This window comes from Belonocnema kinseyi, chromosome 6 (genome assembly GCF_010883055.1).
Source record: "Belonocnema kinseyi isolate 2016_QV_RU_SX_M_011 chromosome 6, B_treatae_v1, whole genome shotgun sequence".
NCBI lineage: Eukaryota > Metazoa > Arthropoda > Insecta > Hymenoptera > Cynipidae > Belonocnema > Belonocnema kinseyi.
In genome coordinates, this window is record NC_046662.1 from 101,992,192 (window position 1) to 102,000,538 (window position 8,347).

Consider the following 8,347-nt stretch of genomic DNA (forward strand, 5'->3'; position numbering starts at 1 on the left):
GGGGGGGGGGGCAGCGTAACGCAGGTCTTTAATCTTCAACAGTGATGTGCAATATACAGTTGCGGAAATGGATTAATTCGTCTTCAAATGCGCTCATGTGCGCCATAAAATTTTGTTCGAAAATCTTGAAAATTGTCCGAGATATGAAGGTAACAAAATTTTACGAATGATGAACAACAAGATAAATAGTTTTCAATCCGCAATTCAGTGGGTCATAGAAAACCCAAAAATCAAGAGTGGGGTGGGGGGGGGGCTAGTGTAACTGACCTCGTATTAGCCTTTCCCTTCGTCGCATAATCCCTCACGTTAAATTTATACACTGGTAAGCGTTAAAAATTTCTTAGCGTCTGTGCACTCTACGTGTGTACTCTACGTTATTGTTGGAAATAGTAAATAATTATATGTCAATCTGGAGTGCCGAATCGCATCAAATTTGTGGTGTTAAACATGTTTTCAATCCCTGATATTTCAAATATCCTTTTCTAGTTGTTGTTTAAAGAGCCGAAAGTGACCAAAAACTTAATATAATCTGTTCTCGATCAATTAATATTCTTTGTTTTATACCACGTTTCAGTGCCGAAATACCCTAAAAATTAATTGTTTTCTCACTATTTTCGACTTAGTGCTACCTTTTTATCGTTATCGTCCTTTTAGTCCTTTTTATAAAATTTGAACCACTTGTGGTGAACCCTTTGGTGATATTTGTGGCCCTTTTTAGCTTTCATGCCCTTTTATCTTTGCGTAGCAGTTTTGAATTTCGCAATACCATTTTTTACATTCTCTACTTCCTCATGCCTTTTACAATATTTCTTTGACCTCTTGTGGGGCCCTATAATGTATTTGCCAGTAATGACGACCCTTTTAGTTTATGTTCATTTAACTTTATAATACTTTTTTAAATTATCGACTTCAATGCCCTTTTGCAATACTCCGTTATTATTGAACAATTCTATTGGTGTGCCTCGACCCTAATATCTTGTACCCTTAATTATGATATTTTATAATTTTTTGATTTCTCTTGTATTGGTAAATTCAATTTGCGCACTTCGAACCTTATACCCTAAATTATTAAATTGTATACTGTTGAGACTTCCCCCTCCCTTATTGATTAGTTTAATTTGCGTTCTTCGATTCTTGTACCCTTGATTGTAATGTTTTTTTTTATTTTTACCTCATCGTTTGATTCAATTAGCGATTTCCAAAATGACCTTCATCCGTCATAATTTTGTTAAGACGCCCTTTGATGGTCCGTTTTCATAAACTCCTTACTTTATAGTGAGAACCCCCTTTTTACCCATTTTTGAGAACCTACTTTAGACTTTATTCTAAAAACCTACTTATGCCTTTTTTAAGCACCCCTTTTGTGGCTATGCCTATTTTGAGATTCCCTTTTATATTTATGTTTAGGAACTTCTCTTCTGTATTCCGAGAACCTTTTTGTACCTTTTATAAGAACCCCACAGCGATAATTTTCAAGAGCCACTTTAATGTGTATTTCAGAATGCCTATTTCCAAGAAACCCTTTTTATTTTTGTTGTGGAACCCTATTTAGTACAAATTTTAAGAACCCTTTTATGTGTTTATCTCAGAGATCCATTTGGTATTTATTTATGAATGTCCCTTCAGTTATTTTGGAGAAAATTTTGGTGTATATTTTTGCGAGACCCCTTACCTATCTCTTGGAAAAAAATCTTGTTCAATTGTTTGTCAAATGACCACCTTTGATCCCTTTGTGTTGTCAAATGCAGATTTATCGTGTTTAATACATTGCTTTTGTTGTTGTGCATAATTTATAATCCCGTATTGTGAAAGTCCCCCTTTTTGCATCCGTAGTTAGTTATAATGTAATTTTTTGTCATGCTATGTGACGTGCGCCGAAGAAAGGGAGCTTTACTCTGAAAAGTGAGATTTTCAGGGTGAGCGGTCGAAGTCTGCCCGATAGACGCGACTTTTAGGAGAGAGCGAAGACTCACGAAATCTTCCATCTCCACTTACGACTACATTACGACCGGAAGAGATAGATCGGAGACGTGGCTCATGGACGGGGTATGCATGAGACGCGGAGATGTAGTGGAGAGTGGTGAGAGGTGTTTCACGGGATCTCAAGCTCTCGAGCGAAAGCTCGATTTCTCAGGTACCTAAGAGCTGAATTATTACTAATAATAACGATCTGTCTCTTAACGTAAACACCTTGTGTCTGTTGAAATAAGCGATGTCTTTTTTCTGTTAGGTATATTTTATGTTATCAGATTGCGAATATCCTTTTACACATCTGTTAAGATATACCCCTTTGATGGTTATTTTTTTGCACTTTTTCTTTTATTTATATTTGAATTGTAAATATGCTTTCTATGATTCTAATTTTTTTTGTTTCAACCCTCATGTTATGTTCTTTTACTACTTCTGTTCTATATGCTCAATAAACTTATGTTAATTAGATTAATCAAAATACGAGTTTTTTAATTGCGCAATCCCCCTCTACCATTCTTAAAGTTAAAACTGACCTAATAGTTTTGTCGACCCTAATTTTTTCTTTTTATTTGTTGTTTTCTCTTTTTTTATCTTGATATCAATATCTTTTTTTTTATCTTTTTGTTATTACTACTCTCGAGATTTTCTTATACGTTTTGGATATCCTTTGGACACGCCATTATCATTCATCTTTTTTTTATTATCGCTTGTTTTAAGTTAAGGTTTATCGTTTCGATTCAAGTAAGCGTGGTTCCCTTTTATCAATTAGCCTGAAACGTTTAGCATTCAGTAAGTTTCCCTTTCCCGTTTCAATATAGATTCCGTGTATCTCTGCCGTTTCTCACTTACTTTTATTCAATTGGGTTGCCTTTGTCTCAAATAAGGACTTTTTAAAGTTTGTCTTTTGTTTAATTTTTATTATTTCGTGTTAGTTTTAGCTAGTTTAAGGAGATTTTTGTATAAAATAATAGAAGTGTAAGCAACCCCATTTTTTGAGGCTAGCAGGTCAAAAAATAAACGTTTATCCATTTATCAGGTCTACAAATTCGGTGCCTTTACTTTAATGCCTGGTAACTCTTGGTCTAACTAAAATTGTTTACCGCTCTAAGGTAGATTTAAAGGGCGAACCTTAAATTTTAAAGCACAATATAATAGTTTGCGGCTCTTTGGACTTTAGCTAAAAAATCATGAGTCAATAACATGGCGTCCGACGAGGAACATTTAAGACAATGCATTTTCTTTGCATTTCCATTGGAAAAAACGCAGTTGGGGCGGCCAACATTATTTTCTCAGCCTTAAGAAGAAGGTACGGTGATATGTAAAACGTGTAAAAAGAGATTTAAGAAATTTAATAATTACGATTATTTAATTGTAATTCAAAAACCATGCAGAGTCTCTAATTCTCCTTGTTGGACGACATTGTCTTCACTAGTTATTTTCGAGGTTAGATCCGCAGGGCCACTTTTTATATGGTGTTTTAAAGTGTGAGGCTTGCCTTTTAAAACTACCTACGATGGAGTTTGACCAAGAGTTAGAAGACATCAAAATAAAGGCACCGAATTAATTTTTAGACCTAATAGTTAGTCATTTTTTGAGAGATGGAATGTTTTCATTTTTGGACAGCAAAGTAGAAAGATGGAAGACGTCTAGATGTGGGACTGCCGTGACTGTAAAATAATGTTACTAGTAGGACTCTACATCTACCAGGAGACAGACGACACGTACATTGAACTAGAAACTGATGCATCCTGGTTATCCTTCCTAGCAGAACTCTTAAAAAACAGAACAAGTCATGAAAAAATAAACATCGTCCCAAACAGAGGGTAAGGAGGTTATCAGGAAGTTATATTAATAGTTTTTTACATATCTTGGAGAGTCCGTTTATAGGGATTCAAAAGTTCATCCTGGAGAGTCCTATAGGGAACCAAACTTTCATACTGGAGTGCTCATTTATAGGGATCCATCTTCCTTACAAACGCTAGTTCCAATGCCAATTACTGGGACCAACGATTTAAAATTTTAATCTTATTTTCATTAAACGGCGAGAAATAAACACTACTTCATACACACACACATAGATATACAGATACACGTGTCATCTACCACGTACGTGGGATAGCCACTGAAGAGGATTTTAGCCACTATCATTTTTAAAGCCCAGAAAACTCTTGATGCGGCACATATTTTGTACTTGCAAGTTTTCTGTGAACGATCCCAGCAACATGATTATGTCATCAATGATGTGCTTGATGCTCTCATTGGGATCTCCACAAAGGCGGCATCATGACTCAATAAATACGGCCATATTTTGGATATGTTCTTGGTAATTGCTCGTCATTATCACCCTGTATTGGAATGTAATGACAAATCCTTCCGTCTCCGGAAGGAGTTCTCCCTTACTCAACAAAAGGTTTAAGGCATCACTATCCACGCAAGGAAGATCCATTGTTTGGGCGTGTTGCTTGTGAAGCTGTTTACCTTTCCACTTTTGTCGCTGTCATTTCATGGTGCATTCGGTGCTCAGACATTTGTACGCCGATGCTACTATTAAGGCTAACGAGATCAGCCATGGACCAGGTGACCAAACCCAAGGAGCATATTAGGAGAGGAATGGCATAGGTGTTAATTGCCTTTGTGATGTTCCTCGCAGAATGAGCGGAATGACCGGACTCCTCGCCTGTACAATTCTTTATCAGTCATCGTCTCAGTCAGAGCAGGGTTGTCCGGTTTCAATGAAGAATTTATCTCTCCATGAGACAAATTTAGCGTTCTGCATTTGTCCAATCCCACAGATATCTTAATGTCATAGGAGAATTGCAGCAAGGTGTTAAGTAGGCTGTTCAGTTTGGACTCTGAGCTTGCATGAACCTTTATGTCGTCCATATACAAGAGGTGAGTGAGCTGAGACTCAGCCATTCACAGCGCAATTTTGAACCCATATGACGTCTTGTTGAGTGTCCAACTTAGTAGGTTTAATGCAGAACAAACCATAGGACTATAGGACCTCCACGAAATAATCGTAAGATATTGATGGAAACGCCTGCTGGTAGTCAATGTAGGCCATATGCAAACTGTGTTGGTGGCATTTCGCAATCAATATAACCACTCTTCATCCGATTAATAATATATGAGAAAGTGTGTATATCATTCCAAAGTTTCCGAAAATGTCCCAAACATTGATATGTTTTCATAAATTTCATAGGTTTTTAAATTTTAAAAGTTTTCTTAATTTTCTATGCGTTTTCATAAACTGCCTCAAAAACCACCTCAAAATAAATAAATTTCCCTATATATATCCGAAACTGGAAGTAACTGGAAAATTTTATTTTTATTTTTCGTCAGTGTAAGATTCAACTTCTTTCTAGGTGTGTTCCGCTAGCGCCCCCCACAATTTAATTTGAATATTTTCTTCATGTGATAATTTTGGGCTTTTTTGGTGCTTTTTCGGGCACCCATGTCGATTTTTGGGCTCTTTTAGGTTTCTTCAAAAACCGACTTTTTGGTGGCCGCCAGTACCTCCACTAAATAAAATTGAAAGAACTAAAAAAATCAACTGCACCAGAATTTTGAACTTTTTTTGGCTCTCAAAAACCGAAAAAAAATAATTTTTTTAAAACTACCCTTAAAAAAAGAAACTCAAACTGAATGTAAGCATATCAGAATTTCGGGCATTTTCGTGCTCTTCTTTGGCACTAATCCCGATTTTTGGCCTCTCTTATTTTTCTCAAAAAACCGGACATTTTGTTGGTGGAGGTGCTAATCGCCAGTACCTACACTATAAAAAATTTTTAAAACAATTTAAAATCAACAGCGCTAGAATTTTGGGCTTTTTTGTATCTTTATAAATTTAGAAATTAATTTTCAAAAAACAACCCCTATCATCGAAAACCTATTCTTAAAATAAAATAAACATTTGAAATAAAAGTAAGCGTATCAGAGTTTTGAGCTTTTTGGGCTCTTCTGGGGCACCATTCCCGATTTTTGGAGTCTTCAGCTTTAAAAAAACGGTGTTTTGAGGTGGAGGTGCTGCTCGCTAGCACCTGCACTACAGAAAAACTAAAACGTTAAAAAAAACCCTGTCTCCTAAAAATTACCCGTAAAATAACTTACAGACCTAGCCTAAATGTAAGCATGCCCGAATATTGTGATCTGTTGGGATTTTTTAAAACACAAGTTATTTCCAAAAATCAACCCTAACCTTTAAAAAAATCCCAAAGAAAAAGATATGACGTAAGTACGAGAAAAAATGTACCGCTGACAGAGATTTTTGCTTGCCAATGAGAAATTAAAAAGAAGGATGCAATGATGAAAATCACTTAGCGAGTCTCTAAGTCCTGAATCAAATAAAAGAAAAATTAGAGCAGAAGGGCACTACAGATTCAGAAAATATTTGTCTACTCACCCTTGCACCTAAGTCTTGGAGTCGCAGACAAATCATGCGAGAATTCGGTGCAATGAGAGTGAAGCCAGAAAAGCGAAAGAGTTAGTTGCCAAAAGTGGAGTTTTGACTTTTCCGGAAGCTAAGCGAGGACAAAAATTGGCAGAAGAAACTGAAAATTTGCTAATAAACTTCTACGATGATGAGGAGAATAGTCGACAGATGCCAGGTAAGAAAGATTTCATATCTGTCAAAAAACTAGACAGTACTCGTCAGTAAGTAAAGAAGACACTGATTCTGTGCAATCTTTCAGAATTAGATGCCAGATTTGTACTCCTACATGAAAATGTAAAAATGGGATTTTCAAAATTCGTACAACTCACCATGTTTACGTCTGCGTTTATCATGAAAACGTAAAGTGAATGTTGAATGCGATTTATATTAAACATTTAACTGAGGGAACTAACAGACAATTGTCAGATTATTATGACTGCCTTAAATAAATCATATGTAGTGAACCCACTGACGCTTGTCATTTTAACGAATGCGAATTTTGTCCTGATATTGAAAATTTTAAAAAGTACCTGACTGATCTATTGGACAAGTAGTAGACGCTGATGCTTTCGTAGAAGCACTATGTACTAAACTTAGAAATCTGAAACCTCCCGAATTTTATGTGAAACAACAAGATTTGTTTCTCGAGCATCTTAAAGTTATACTAAAAGAAGGAGAGTACTTAATCTTGCTTGTCATTGCTAAAAATTATGCTTTCATCATTCATAACGCCGCACAATTTTTCTATTGGAATAATAATCAAGCAACTATATTTACAGTAGTTATTTATTACAAAGATGGACACGAACTGAAGTATTTTAGCATGGCTATCATCTAAGATTGTTTAAGTCATGACACTGTAGCTGTGTAAACATTTCAAAATTTATTATGTGATAGACGGAGCTGTGTAGTATTTAAAAAATAAATATGCCTTCATAAATATTTTAAATCACAAAAAGATTTTGGAATTTCTGCAGAAACCTATTTTCAGGCAACTGCACATGAAAAAGGTCCAGGTAAGGGGATTGTTGGAAATTTGAATAGACTTGCGGTGAAAGCAAGCTTGCAGCGCTCAGCACCCAATCCAATCCTAACTGCGATGGTGTTATTCGAATTAGCTAATAATCATTTTAAGGAAACAGTAATTCTTTTCAGTTAGATGGAATATCACAACGGATGAGTGGAAGAATGTAGTATCTGATTTTTGTTTCAGGAGACGTCGTATCTCGCCACGGTTGTAATACATGTCGTATCTAGCTTGTGGTTAAACAGACGTAGTATTTCGCTCGCAGATTCACAAGACGTATCTCGTTGACCGCCCCAGGAGACTGCATGCCTTTCTCGCGGTTAAAAAACGTATCTCGTTCACTGTTCAGAAGAAGTCGTGCCTGTTTCGCGGTTCAAAAAACGTATCTCGTTCGTTGTTCAGAAGACGTCATACCTCGCATGCTGTTTACGAGACGTCGTATCTCCTTCGCAGTTTAAGAAACGTATCTCACAAATATATAATTTTTCAGCCTGTATACAATTTTAAATAAAACGGCACAATATACTTCATTTAAAAAATAACTTTTAAAATATTGGTAAATAATTATTTTAAATTAATTATGCTGCTGAAAATAAAGAATATCTTCCAAAATGAGATACAAAATATATTTCTGAAAATCTTACGGCTATAAGTCTACATAGTGGCCAATTACAGAGTCCAGCTAGAAGTGCATGCTATATTTGTTCTCTTTTTCAAGTAACTAGACTGTACCCCAGTGTCCAGGTTGGTCGTCGACGGAGCCCAGTTCGTACACTATATATCTTTTTCTATTTCAAGTACCTAGTGTGTAATTGGGATCTTCCCAACCCCAAGCCTTAAATTCCAAGCCCACAAACCCAAATTCTACAATTCCCTAACCAGTAAACTCTAAGCCCACCAGAGAAACGGATGGTTGT